The sequence below is a fragment of the Eptatretus burgeri genome, chromosome 8 (assembly GCF_056783735.1).
Source record: "Eptatretus burgeri isolate ZD-2024b chromosome 8, Ebu_testis_v1, whole genome shotgun sequence".
NCBI lineage: Eukaryota > Metazoa > Chordata > Myxini > Myxiniformes > Myxinidae > Eptatretus > Eptatretus burgeri.
The window spans coordinates 17,613,854-17,626,606 of record NC_140968.1 but is presented as its reverse complement, the minus strand read 5'-3'; the positions used below and the strand labels follow the sequence as shown (position 1 = coordinate 17,626,606).

The 12,753-nt window shown below is 45.0% G+C and overlaps 1 long non-coding RNA gene and 1 pseudogene across 2 annotated transcripts in view; one reads left to right on the top strand and one right to left on the bottom strand.

The window, feature by feature from the left end:
- The window catches only part of LOC147021206 (uncharacterized), a 777,227-nt gene that overhangs the window by 137,768 nt on the left and 626,706 nt on the right, over positions 1–12,753 (top strand). The window lies entirely within an intron of this gene.
- The window catches only part of LOC147021212 (uncharacterized), a 56,107-nt pseudogene continuing 51,027 nt past the window's right edge, over positions 7,674–12,753 (bottom strand). Inside the window, exon 4 of the transcript XR_015061328.1 lies at positions 7,674–12,101. The product of XR_015061328.1 is annotated as an uncharacterized LOC147021212 (transcript). The remainder of the gene's footprint in view (positions 12,102–12,753) is intronic.

Genomic DNA, 12,753 nt, shown 5'->3' with positions numbered 1-12,753 from the left:
GAGAGAGAGAGAGAGAGAGAGAGAGAGAGGAGGAGGTGTGAGAGGAGGGAGGGAAGGGGAGTGAGAGGAGGGAGGGAGGGGGGAGTGAGAGGAGGGAGGGAGAGGAAGTGAGAGGAGGGAGGGAGGGGAGTGAGAGGAGGGAGGGAGGGGGAGTGAGAGGAGGAAGGGAGGGGAGTGAGAGGAGGAAGGGAGGGGGAGTGAGAGGAGGGAGGGGAGTGAGAGGCGGAGGGGGGAGTGAGAGGAGGGAGGGAGTAGGAGGGAGGGAGAGTGAGGGAGGGAGAGTGAGAGGAGGGAGGGAGAGTGAGAGGAGGGAGGGAGAGTGAGAGGAGGAAAGGAAGGTGAGAGGAGGGAGGGAGAGTGAGAGGAGGGAGGGAGGGAGAGTGGGGAGGAGGGGAGGGAGAGTGAGGAGGGAGGGAGGATGAGAGGAGGGTGAGAGGAGGGGGGGAGAGAGAGAGAGAGAATGGAAAAAAGAAGGAGAGAAAGGTGAGGGGTGGAGGTGGGGTTAGTAATGAGAATATGTTGTGCTTCATGGCCAAACACACACACAAAAACAAACTCATGTTAGAACACATGTACAAACGACAACACAAAAAAGTTGATAATGTAATCCACTGGCACATCTGCAAAAACTTTGATGTCCCAGTTCCAGAAAGTTTTTGGGAACATGAACCAAAAGTAATCACTGAAAACATGGAAGTCCCTACCGCTCACATTCGACCGAATGATCCCATCGAGCATGAACATCGAAAACAAAGCATTGCAACCATATATTACACTTGGGTACAAAAAAAAGAGAAGGCATTGCTGATAGAGGTGTTAATCGCAGTGATTTTGGACTAAACGATGCAGAAATCAAGAAAATGACCAAACACCAAGACCTTAAGAATGAGGCAAGACCGTGGAAGTTTAAGAATGCCAAAGTTGTGCCAGTAATAGCTGGACCTATAGGAATGATGACAAAGAATCTCACAGAGATATTAAACATGGGGCAATACCCCTGGGCACTCACCTGTTCGTGGCTGGAATTGATAATCAGACAACCAATGGTCAGCATGGATGACCCACAAAATATTGTTACGTTTGAGGGGGGGGTATGCATTCAAAGGGTAATTAGGATGTTTAATTAGGTATGCCATGCTGTTCGAGTTTACCAGGATCTCGATGTAATAAGTAGCGATTCAGTGGTGATAAGTTGTCTAGTAAATGTTCATTTCTTCAAGGGGGAAATGATAAATGTCACGTAATTAGATAGGGACACGGGATAGGGTAAGTGTGTCTGCGTAAACCCCTTTTGGTATTCTCTGAAGACTGGCCGTGACGTCACAGGACAGTGCAGCGGATGGCTCCGCCCCGTGATCACGATTGGCGGAAGGCAATGGCGGTGGGCCAATAAACGGCTCAATTGGGAGTGACGAGGACGAAGGATAAAAAGGTTCTGTTCGGGGTCGAAAAGGAAGAAGAATAAGAATAAGAATAATAAGAATAAGAATAATAATAAGAATAAGAATAATAAGAATAATAAGAATAAGAATAAGAATAAGAATAAGAATAAGAAAGAAGAAGAAGATTACAACCAGAACGATCGTGTTTTTTTGGTGTGGAAGCTGTGGCGGCAGAGAGCGTCCTGGTTGCTGTGCTGAGTCGATCGTGCTCTTGATCGTGTCTGGGAGCCTTGCCGAGCCTCGTGCCTCGCCTCGGTTGGCTCTGGGGTTCTGCTGACTCGGAGTACGGGGTCAGGCGGCGGGCGGACCTGCCTCCCTCTCCTGCTCGCGGCTTGGCTCGAGCTGGCTCCCTGGCGGCTGTGAGCGGACTTGGGCCAAGACCAGGAGGTCGACAGCACCACGGTTTCTCCTGCCCCCCCCCCCCCCCGACGAGAGCAAGGCCGGCTCGTCCGACGCCGATCCAGGGACAGTTGCGTCCACACCACGGTCCAGCCTGACCACCAGAAATAGCTACGTTGTGTGTGTGTGTGTGTGTGTGTGTGTGTGTGTGTGTGTGTGTGTGTGTGTGTGTGTGTGTGTGTGTGTGTGTGTGTGTGTGTGTGTGTGTGTGTGTGTGTGTGTGTGTGTGTGTGCTTGGCACCTAAGAGGGTTTGAGAACTGTACATTCATTGGAATTGTCTGTGTTTTTCCCCACGCCCGATCCCACACCATCCCGTCGAATCGCCCCGGATCCCTCTTCTTGCCGAGTCTTGTTATTTCTGGTAATAATTAGAAAAACAAATAAACATCATCAACTCAGTGAAAAGTGACTCGTGCCACCTTCCTCGTCCCGTTTGCGGTAGAGCGATTAGAACCGCCATGTTTGGGTTATAAACTAATAAATCGCCTCCATCGTTTCAGCTCATTCTACGTTGGCGGGACTGTTCAAGTCCCGTGGACGTCACAATATATAATGGAGAAAAAAGTCAATACCTATGGATTTTTTTATTGCCATGAACAAACCTTGGTACATCACAGGTAATAAAAATTGTGGTCAAGTTTCATCGAAATTGTGTGTGTGGGTTCAGAAAAGAAAGCAAATACATATTTTGGGTGCAACCCCCCTTAAATCTCCTGAAAGCATATTTTTCTCATGTAATGAACAAACTGTGGTTCGCCATGGGGGATGAAGGTTGTCGTGAAGTTTCAACCAAGTTATGTGTATGGTTTGAGAATAAAGCAAATACCTCTTTGGGGAGGCATCCTAATCCCCTCCCCCCTTCCGTAAACTCCCTCTGCATATCCCTTCAGACCCCATGTTTTTTAAAATGCTATCACGAGTGATAAAGGTTGTGGTCAAATTTCATTGAAATTTTATGTGTAGTTTCTGAGAAGAAGTTGCAAGTGTTTGTGGACGGATGACGCGCCATCCCATAAGCTCCCTGGAACGACTTTACAGGTGAGCTAAAAACATCCCTGGGAATATTATATATCCTTGGGAATTATATATATATATATATATATATATATATATATATATATATATATATATATATATATATATATAATATCCCTGGGAATATTATAACAAACGAACGACATTTGGAAGATGTCCAGGGCTCAGCGACGATCCTGAAGAGAGCCCTCGGCACCAAACTTTGAGAACAGAAAACTTCACAGTTTGGTCCATGAATCATGACCCCTTACCAGAATAACGGTGGATGCTTTGAGCTTGCCCTGGGAGGACTCCATTACACATTCTGAAACCTGCATATGTAGATACCAATCAACGACACACACACACACACACACACGCACACACGCACACACGCACACACACACGCGCACACACACGCACACACACGCACACACACACGCGCACACACGCGCACACACGCGCACACACGCGCACACACGCACACACACGCACACACACGCACACACACGCACAATATCGAGTCAACTTGATTACCGATTACAGTACGTACTGGACACAACCGAGAAACCTTGAGTGGCTTTCACCGAAAAACGACGTTACATTGATATAGATGTTTCAAGGATATGATCACAAACATTGTTCTTTATAAACAGCTGCGTATAATGGGTGGAAAAAAAACATTGACTCGGTAATTTAGAAAACACGTTGATACTGCAAACGGCTTGGAAATCGGGCGTTATCAAATATATTTTGCTTTGAAACTCAGAGGGAAACATAAAACCTTTGTAAAGCAAATCCGAAAACCAAATGCTTTAGAAACCGGCGCGAGGACAAAGGAAAACCTTATAAATGAAACGTTGCCACCATGATGCCCGTAACAGACATGGAATGTCCACACACCCACGGAGAGTTTGTACAGATCAAAATCTGCAGATCTATATGTACAACGTCCATGTATGCTGAAAACCCACCTCTGCCTTGTAGGAACTGTCGACCGTACATCCCGATCAGGACACAAACTGTACTGTACAACTTGGTAAGTGGCAAAAGCACTCCAATGGAGTGCCTGGCTTGGCAAGCGATTACCAATTGCCCTCGATACAACTATGCACCCAGAAACGCCCATGCAATGTCCAAATTGGACAAATCAACACTTTTCGGGGGGAGTCGGAACTGCTCATACTTTCAAATCTGGAGCTTACATCCAGACCAAAAAATGGCGGCCTCAGACCCCAGCGAGGTTACCCACGAAACACCTTACGACCCCAGATAGCGAGGTGGCCGAGGATCACCTGATGAAGGAGATAATTAAATAAGGCCATTAATTATCTTCAAAAGGGGTGTTTTAATTAACCAAAACACCCAATTTTCACTCATGCACTTCCTTGAAGATTCCTTAGTGTGCATGCAAAGTGTCAGGCTGCGAGATTTTATAGTTTTGGAGTTATGGATGAGACACACACTGACACACACCCTTTTATTAGTTTGGATTACAAGAAGTGTCATGACTGATGTATACCGTACATCATTTACTGGAGAACAATTTTACAATTACTGTTCTTGATTGACTTACTGCAATTAAATATTTTTACTGTTCAACTGCAGAACAATTGCAGTCATTAGTCATTTTGGATTTCTTGGATAGTCATTAGTCATGATAGTCATCAAACTATCATGTCTTTTTGCTTAACACAGGAATGAATGATTGGAGATAATGAATCAAAATTGTTTGAATGGTGAGTACATTGCATCAATGATATATTGTTGCAGGCCGAGCGGATCAGATGTAGCCGAGCGGAACTGCCAAGGACGTACCGCCTAGAATGAACAGATTTATCGGGGATAAAGATTCGGCTAAACTCAGATCCGAACCATGCTGGACCAATGAAGGAAAAGACAAAAACGAACTGGGAACATTTCTGCAATAATTTATTTACACTCAGGCGAGGAAAATCATGTGGCACAGGAACAAGTTTATTGGTGTGTTATGCAGGGGAAAGAAGAGAGAGATGTAGTGTGACAATTTACAAGCAACTTACAAAAGAGGACACAGAGCAGACTTGTCGCGAGAATAATACAGGCAACATTTACAATGATCAAATAACTTATACAGTTTTTACTTAATGGACAGGCGCCACAGACTCATACAAAATATACCCAGTTGAATGGCAAATGACTTTTGCAACCACGGAGGGAAGGAGCTAAGGTCGCAGTTCTTTTGGTACCTGGACGTTCCGAGGGAAGGGATGCTCCGTGGTGCGGCACCCGACAGAGGTCGTGCAGTTCGGCCCACAGCCGCACGTGTGGAGACCATGTCTGTGAAGGAGCCCGGGTGGAGAGCGCGGAGTCTCGGGTATGAACGGGGCTGCAGAGAGGAACAGGACCTAACTGAAGCCTGGTCGAGGTCTTTCCAGCTCTCTCACAACGAACGAATGAATGAACTTTCAAATCTAACCAGCGAACCTCTTCCTCCCTCAACCAACAACGAACTATCCGACTCTCTCACTCTACTTTGAGGATGGTGTTGTAATTTATAGATCCCCAAGGTCGGGGAGGGACCTTGGTGAAGCTGACGTCATCGTTCGTCCTGATTGGACAGGGCCTTCATGGGGTCTGCCCTTTCTGGGCAGGGTTTTGGCCAGGCCGGGAAAGCCCGCCCACTCCACGAGTGTCTGGACCCATCAAGAAGGAATTGGAACGTTTGGGGAAGCCGAGGAACTGGAACAGCGAACGCGAAGATTTTGCCTCGAGAAACAAGCCTCCGGAGACAGCAGATGGACAATGGTGCACTGTGGCCAGCGAACAGAGGGCTGCAAGCACTATGGTACCGTGGATCATAATGGAGGGATATAATGATTTATTAATCTTAACTAAAAATACATCGCAACGCACCCCTTTTGCTTTCCCACTACACACAAGGGAGGGATCTATCTACACATATACTGATGGCATAACTAACTTCAGGACAACTGTATGTTTGTATGCATATGGTTCCTAGAACCGTAGCAATATTTACTCTTCAACTATAGTGACTGGGAACAGCTTCTATCATTGAACACATTTGCCCTGAAGTATTGTTATGAATTTGGAAGCTTACTGCACTCAACATTCAGGTTCTTATAGAACAGTTATATCGGTAAGTGTGTGTTTATAGTTAGGGCCCCGACCTGTGTCTAACGGGAATTACATGTATACGCTGAGGAGTTTCGTTTTGAACAAATCTCCTTCACTTCACTTCACACACCGATGCCATTGCCCACGTGCGCTCGGCTACATACGTGGGCGGAGATTTCCATGGTCTTATATCGGGACTCTGCCCAAAAAGGCAGGGGCATGCCCCTTGTCCAATCACGCCACAGAAGGCAGCTTTCCCAGGACACGCCGGCCAATGAGGGTTGAGATGGCCACAGAAGGCGGCTTTCCCAGGGCACCCTGGCCAATGGGATTGAGATGGCCACAGAGAGCTTTCTGGGCAGGGTTTCGGCCAGGCCGGGAAAGCCCGCCCACTCCACGAGTGTCTGGACCCATCAAGAAGGAATTGGAACGTTTGGGGAAGCCCCGTCCCCACGACACCCCGTCCAATGAGGGTGGAGAGCACCTCAGACGGCGATTTGCTCACTCCGGAGGAAAAAGTAATATAAGAAATGCCAGGCTGGGAAGTGGAGGTGGTAAAAGGGTCGAGGTGGTGGAGGTCGTCGTGTTGGTAAAAGGGTCGAGGTGGTGGAGGTCGTCGTGGTGGTAAGAGGGTCGTGGTCGTTGTGGTGGTGGCCATCATCATCGTCTTGCAGGTTCGAGTCCCGCCGAGCTGGATTATCATCGCCTCTGATCTTCTCCTTGGCACTTGGTCGATTGGTGCGTGGCCATTTGAAAAGTGCGGTACCTGGTGCTTGGAGCGGCATCGTGTTGCGGGTTCGAGTCCTGCCGAGCCGGATCGTCGAAGACCACACGAGGTGGACAGGTCCAAGCACAGGCTCTGGTGTCTAGCTCACCTGTCCTCGAGCTGGAGGCCTTCAATAAAGACCTGACGGGGTCCATTTCTGTGTGTATGTTTCTGTGTGTGGGCCCATTTTAATTAGCAACTGTATAAGTGCCTGTGTATAAATTTCCATTTCTTTTTATATTCGGATAACTCTGCTCTTTGTGTGTCCCCCCCACCCCCCCTATTGTAAATAAATCCCCTGTTAAATGTTACAGCTCATTTCTGTACATCTTTCATTGGTTTAGCAAAGGAAATTGGGAAGCGGCAAATTGGGCATTTGGACCGACGGACCTCGGCAGCCATCCGCTCGGGTTATGCACGGTTCGAGCACGATAACGGCTCGTTCCGCTCAAGCTCCGCCGAGGGTGAATTTCCCCGGTAGTTTGGACGACGTGGGTATTTAGGTAAATTGAAATTGCCAATCGACCCTATCCCACACGGTCGAGCCATTGGCGATCTTCGGTCCGATAAGGGACCCGTCGGCTCCGGAGTTATCCGGGGTGATGACCTATAAATTCCGGGTGTTCGGTGGAGCTGACTCCACTGCTCCATCTAGCGGTCGTGCTCGCCGCCGAAACTCGGCCCCACAACAGTATTGCCCTGAAGTTTGTAACCTAAATTGTCAAAGAAATCATCCTGATAGAGTTTTCATTTTATCTTTCAGGTTTTTCATCAATCTACACCTGCAATGCTCAAAAAACTGTCGAAGCAAGAGAAGTCGTTCTTATTTCGCCTTCTCCATTTATTTAAACAAAACTGCAGAAACTCAAAGGTAAATCTCACTTAGCTGCACCTGCATTAGTACAGAGGCAAAACCTAAAAAGAAGCCTGGAAAAGGATTTTAAAATACTGTATTTTCTTCTGACAAGCTGGCATCCACCATTGTTTGTTCGGGCATGGGGTCCTGCATTTGAGCTTACTGCAATCATCAACAAGGTCGTGGAATATGTAATTCCAGTTGATATAAAATCACAACTTTTATCCAACAGCTTCATCTCACATCATCAATTTGGATTCAGACTCGGTCACTCGAACTAGGACAGGCTGCTTTTACTCTGCTAACAATGGATGGAGGCCTTCAATATCAGCATGACATCAGGACTGTCTCTCTGAACAAATCTAATGTTTTTGATACACTCTGACATCCTGCATTGCTCTCCAAACTGTCTGCGTATCGAATCCAAGGCCGACTACACTCTTGGATTACTGAGTTCCTCCACTCTCAAAGCCAGCATGAGGCTCCCAAAAGAACCCATTCTTCTCCTCTCCCTGTCATAGCTGGACTACCCCCAAAGCAGTGTTCTCAGCCCCATCTTATTCCAAACCTTCATCAATGATCTCATTGACTCTCTGGAAAAATGCTCATTATCTCCTTGCTGATGACTCCACACTCTGCCGTGACATCCCTCGTCTTTCTGACAGACAGCAGCCACTTCCCTTTCTTCAAACCTTAACAAAAACTACAAACTGGTCAAACACCTTCAGTATCTCCCCCCTCCCCTCCAACCCCCTCTCTCACTCCCCCACCACACTCAAGGAGGGTTCCACAAACCCATCTACTTTCTCAATAACCCTCTTGAAGACATTCAGTCGCTCAAACTCATGGGTCTCACTCTTACCCATGATCTCTCTTGGACAAGCCACATTTCAAAGTTGGCCTCCAAAACCAGACTTGACACCCTCCATCATGCATAGTCCTTCTTGAACCTGTGGAAATCAAGGCTTTCAAGATCATTGGAATATCTCATGATGAAGGTGAGTAGATGGGCCAAACACGTCACCATTGTCAACAGATCGGTGGTCTACGTCTTCTTCCAACTCATTTCTGGTCTTACACCCTCCGCCCTCTCCATGCTTACTCTCTCCTTGGTATGTGTAGGTTCCACACAGTCTATCAGCAACCTCCGCAGAGTAAACCTGTTTAAATCCAGAACCACTGCTTACCTCTACTCATGTATTCCTCTTTTCCCCACCTGTGGAACCACATTCCACACACTCTTCAATCTGATTCTTCCCTTCAGGTCTTCAAGACACATGTTCACCACGATTACAAGCCATCCAAAACCATGATCTTTTCTACACGCAATAAGGAATACCCCACCACGTCCAAAATTTTGCTTTTGTATCCAAATTGTCCACCCCTGACGATGTCGCCTGCCCCTCAATACCTGCATTCCTGACTTGTCAGTCTCCATCTATTTTTCCCCTACGCCCTGCTATGTATACAAAAAAAAGTCAAGGGTTGAATGAACGTTTTCCTTATTCTCTCTTCTCAAGTGCAAAAGACACAGTGAATTTGTGACTACCGAAAGACAATGGGTCAGGATGAGAGAAGACTTAAAATGGTGCATTGCCTGAAAACTCGGGAGGCAAGATCAGGATTGGATTACTACGTATCCATTGCCTATTACCCTTGGATAAACTCATCCAGTGGTCGAATGTAGTGATTTTGAAAAGCACCAGAAATGTGGGATGCCATCTCGACCAGGGCTTTTGAATTTGGCATTTGGTGTGTTTCATAATTTTCCGTTTGGCAATTATCACTTGAGGAAAATCCTCTCAATGTTGCTTCTTCTTTTCCAAGTTTTGGATCTGTTCCACCTTCTTGTTGTGTTCTTTTGAGCTTTCATAAATCCCTTTCCAAAAGTTGTTCATCTTTTTTTGAGGTGGAGGGATTGCAATTGTCTGCTTTTATTTCCTTAGTTTTTAATTGAATCTTCCAAGTAAATTTTCAAACTGCTGCTCTTTTCTTCTTTCATTTACTTTGATTTTTTTTTCGACTCTCATTGGTTGTTATCTCTTTTGGATTTCAGGAGGTGGAAGGAAGTTCTCCGAGAAATCAAAATCTCCACCTCCTTGTTGGTGAAGGATTATGGTTCATGAACCAAACTGTGAAATGTCGTTCTCAAATCCTCGTTCCAAGGACTCTTTTCAAAATCTTCACTGAACCTCTGTCAGCCCCCACTTGTAGCTCGTCAGGAGTGATCCTCCCCCCCCCCCGGTGATTTTTAAGTGCTCAGAAAGGGTTTTCTTTGCCATTCCTGTCACTCCGACTATCACTGGTATAATTTCAGCTTTCTTCAATTGTGAGGTCCTTTTTATCTCATTGTTCAGATCCTGGCATTTAATCATTTTCCTTTTTTCCTGTGGCATTTAGTCCAAAGTCATTGAGAACTGAAAGCTCAATCAACAATGCTGACTTTTCCTTTTTGTGTTTGAGCACTATGTCCAGACGCAATGCTTCGTTTGTGTTGTCCATACTTCCTGCCGTTTTTTTAAGGCATAAGTGTGGTGTTCTTGATGTTGAACATTTATGAATCATTTTCCATCCCAATTAATTAGACCTCTTCTTAGCATTTCCAATGCATCATCCTTGTCCATCCATGTTTTCTCAAGCTCTTTTTCAAATCTTCCTGCTCTTTTACCTTTCTCCCATTTGTCAGAGTATATTTCTTTTGTTTCTTTGCAATCATTGGAGCTGTGTTTATTTCTGTTTCGTTTTCCTGTGTCGTATCCATCATTTGCAGCTGCTTTTTGAAGGATGTTGCTAAATGGATTAAGGATCCCTTTTCTAGTTTGTTGTTTTCTTGCTTGTGTACAAATCTCACACTCTTGTCCATTGAGCTTTTCACATCCTCTGTAAGTCTGACACACCATGTTTTTGCACTTGGTTAAGCTCCATCCGACGGCCTCCTCACTCTCGTCTTGGTAAATACAACATCGGTATGCATTGGTTTTTGTGGAACGTCTTGTGAATAGTCAGAACTTTCCTTGTTTTGGTGCTGAGAACACGTTTATAAATTGATCTCCAATTGTGGCAAGTTTATAATTGCACAGCTAAATTGGAACACCGGCACTGCAAGTTGGTTTATAGCTTTGGTTTTGTTCATTGGAGAGAGGGATACTTCAGAATTAGTCTTATTCTGCATAGTTACTCTTTGCTAATTACTTTCCACATTTTTTTGTGTTTTACCTGTTGCCTTCTTCTATTCTGTAGGATTTGTAGGATGCTTAATTTTCTCTTTACTGCATTGTTGGCTGTTCTTTTTGCATGGATTTTTTGTATGCTCTCCTGTGTGGATCCTCATGTGCTGATTCAAATTGCCTTTTTGAGAGAAACCTGTATCACATATGGAGCATTTGTGAGGATGCTCTCCTGTATGGATCCTCACATGCTGATTCAAACTGCCTTTTTGAGAGAAACCTTTATCACATACAGAGCATTTGTAAGGACGCTCTCCTGTATGGATCCTCACATGCTGATTCAAATTGCCTTTTTGAGAGAAAACTTCATCACATATGGAGCATTTGTAAGGATGGTCTCCTGTATGGATCCTCATATGCTGATTCAAATTGCCTTTTTGAGAGAAACCTTTATCACATATGGAGCATTTGTGAGGATGCTCTCCTGTGTGGATCCTTATATGCATTTTCAAAATGTCTTTTCGAGAGAAACCTTTATCACATATGGAGCATTTGTGAGGACGCTCTCCTGTGTGGTTCCTTATATGCATTTTCAAAATGCCTTTTCGAGAGAAACCTTTATCACATATGGAGCATTTGTGAGGACGCTCTCCTGTGTGGATCCTTATATGCATTTTCAAAATGTCTTTTCGAGAGAAACCTTTATCACATATGGAGCATTTGTGAGGACGCTCTCCTGTGTGGATCCTCATATGCCTTTTCAAAATGCCTTTTCGAGAGAAACCTTCATCACATATGGAGCATTTGTGAGGATGCTCTCTTGTGTGGATCGTCATATGCCTGTTCAAACTGCATTTATAAAAGAAAGCTTTATCACATACAGAGCATTGGTAAGGACGCTCTCCTGTATGGATCCTCATATGCATTTTCAAATAGCCTTTTTGAGAGAAGCCTTTATCGCACATGGAGCATTTGTAAGGACGCTCTCCTGTGTGGACCCTCATGTGTATTTCCAAAGGGCTCTTTCGAGAGAAACCTTTATCACATATGGAGCATTTGTACGGGCATTCCTCTCTGTGGGTCCTCATGTGTATTTTGATGTTTCTCAGTGAAGTAAAATCTGCACTACAAATATTACACTTATAACACATTTGCCTTTCAATAACCTTTTTAGGTTGGTGTAATTTAATATTGATCTTAGTGCTGTTTTCAACAGACGCGCTCTTGTATTTTGAAAGTAGTGAGTCTTGTTCTTGGGATTGTTTCTTCAAAATAAACATCTTCTTCACCATCAAGCTGCTCCTGGACTGTATCTTCCCAACCGGACTTCTTGATTGTTCTACAAAAAACAAGCAAGAAGAAGTTATTTTGGGTTTTTTTTGTGAAACTATTTTTGTCAAAATATTTCATGATTTTGAAAATTTTATCAACCCTATATTGAATGTTCATTTTGTAGGATTCTGCTCACCTGTTGTAAAACAGACGGCATTTATTACGTGAACATCTGAATTCTTAAAAGTTTCTGAGATAGATGAACTGTTGTGTAGTCTCGATTCCACATTTATTTTATTGTATACATTGTCGAGGCTCGTATGAGCTAACATACCACACACAAGGGGGGCAGGAGACAAAAGGGGTGGGAGGGGGAAGGACGAAACAGTGTGGAACTGAGACATTAGGAGATCTGTGGAAGGGAGAGGGATGGGGTGGAGAACACATGGTAATTAAGATGGACACCACAGGGACTTTGAGGACCTTACACTACAGGGAACTTTCGGGAAAGAAAGCAGGGAATTTGAAGGAGGTGGGTTTGGGATGTATTAACAGGGGTACAAAAGATTGTGCTTTTGGATTGGGGAAGACAAGAGGTGGTGGTGAGCAGCTGTTTTGAAGACCTGGAGGGAAGAATGGGATTGAACAGAGTGTGGGAGTTTATTCCAAAGGTGGGGAAAAAAAAGAGGAGTGAAAGAGTGAAACTGAACAGTGATTTG